Genomic DNA, 2,152 nt, shown 5'->3' on the forward strand with positions numbered 1-2,152 from the left:
GTGTGTGTGTGTGTGTGTGTGTGTGTGTGTGTGTGTGTGTGTGTGTGTGTGTGTGTGTGTGTGTGTGTGTGTGTGTGAGGGAGTGACAGAAACTGAGGGCTGAAATCCATAATTTAACCAAATGCCCACGAGCTTCACACAGCAACACTGATTTCAAGACACTCCTCTCAGGTCTCACATGAACAAGAGCTGCTGTGGGTGTTTCCTAACACACACACTCTCACACACACATACAAACATGCTCAACCTACTACTGTATTTTTAATTGTTGTTCATGTTCTTCACTCCCCCAAACATATAGCAGCATACAGTTGGATGTTTTTGTAGCGTGACACTCTCCCTCTTTCTTTTCTCTTTCTGTGTTTTTGCCATGAGAGTATTTATAGCATATTCTGTCAGACAATGTGCTGCATTTGTGTGTATTCATTTGGAAATAATAACATTGACAACTGCTTGAGAAATGGAGGGGTTGCGAAAGGGAGAGGGACTCATTTTGAGCATGTACCCACTAACGAGCTGTATTGTGCTCCAGGCGATGTGTATGATAGCTTCAAGCCGCTGTGTTTGTGCATGTGTGTGTGCGTGTGCCTACTTATTGGCAGCTGAGGGATCTTAACAGTCTCTTATTTTCTCTAATTTTTATATGCTACTCTCCTGTTTTACTTTCTTCATGCCTCTTGTTTCCCATCCTTTCTTCCCATCTCTTCCTATGCCCCCTGTCCCTCCCTGTATCTCATCTCATCATTTTGTCCCTTTCCCTTCTCTTTCCTCTCTCTTCTTCTCTTTGTCTCCTCTCCTCCACCATTTTTCACACTCAGAGCAGGTTTTGTTCTATTACGGCCCAAAAAAATCTCTCATCCGTGCCATTGTTTAGAGTGTAATGCATTATCCATCTCCATTCCACTTTGTTCACTCCACTTCACTTCAAGTGGCTGTGGCTTACGAGCAACTCACGGTCACGCCGCACACGTGCACACACACGCATGTCGGCGTTCACACGTACACAAGCACGCAGTGCCACAATCCCATTAGTGTAAATATTTCAGCGGCGTCATAGCGTTCACCAGCAGCCTTGTCACCGCCTGCTCCCTGGGGACTCAGATCCTAGATCAGCCGGCTTCTCCTCACCTTGTAAAATCACCACCAGGACGGGGAAAGCACTCAGCTGACCTCGGAGGATGAGCTCCCGCCATCATGCTCAGCATTCCCAGGAGTGCCCCACAGCCACCACTGCTGCTGTCATCTCGGGGGAAGAGCAGATAGAGGGGAAGGGGATAAAAAGAGGGCCGGAAGGAGGGGAAAGTGGAAGTATGCATAAGGTAGTCTGTGGGAGTGGGGGAGAGGGAATGAAAATAAGATGAGCAGAAGAGGGAGATACTGAGAGAGGCTGTGTGGGTGGGCTATGGGTTGCTGATTAGGCCCTTGGTCTAAAGTACTCAGCAGCTTACCCTGGATGCAGTGACACACACACACACACACACACACACACAGTTTCACACAATCTTTATAAGTCATTCAGTGTTACAAAGGCTTTAGAAGTGTACGGTGAGGGCAGTGTGCTGCGTTCAGGCATTCTGTTAGAAATCCTCTGCTCTCTGAGGTAGAATATTTCCCTTTTGTTCTGAAATTCATGGCTATGATAAATTTTATGGAAAGGTCCGCTGCATAATAGAGCTGCTGTGTATGCGTGTGTGTTTCTGTGTTTTATCTGCCTTTCTGTGCGTGTGTCCATCTGTGTGTGAAGAATTGAGCTGAATATGAAGAATCGTACAGATGTGTCCGGCAGAAATTCGTCTTTGTGTTTACCTGAGGCGCCAAAATCGCGTCACGGCGTGCAGGGCTCCTTCTGTGCCCGCGCTACACCATGCCTTAACTCCCATTTCGTCAGGGTCTGACCACTCGTTAGCCATACGGAGGCTGAAAATGTGAAAGGACAAACGCACGCGCGCACGCACGCACGCACGCGCGCACACGCACACACACGCACGCACACGCACACACACACACACACACACACACACGCTATGTCCTGGGAGTTATAACTCATGCATGATCACTAAATGGAAACATTTGTTATCTCCACAACAATACAGCCAGAGGAGCTAAATCTTTTATGGCTCCCTTAGCCCCCCCCAAACCCATACACCACCAC

This window comes from Pundamilia nyererei, unplaced genomic scaffold, assembly GCF_000239375.1.
Source record: "Pundamilia nyererei isolate P.nyererei 1_Seehausen unplaced genomic scaffold, PunNye1.0 scaffold00115, whole genome shotgun sequence".
NCBI lineage: Eukaryota > Metazoa > Chordata > Actinopteri > Cichliformes > Cichlidae > Pundamilia > Pundamilia nyererei.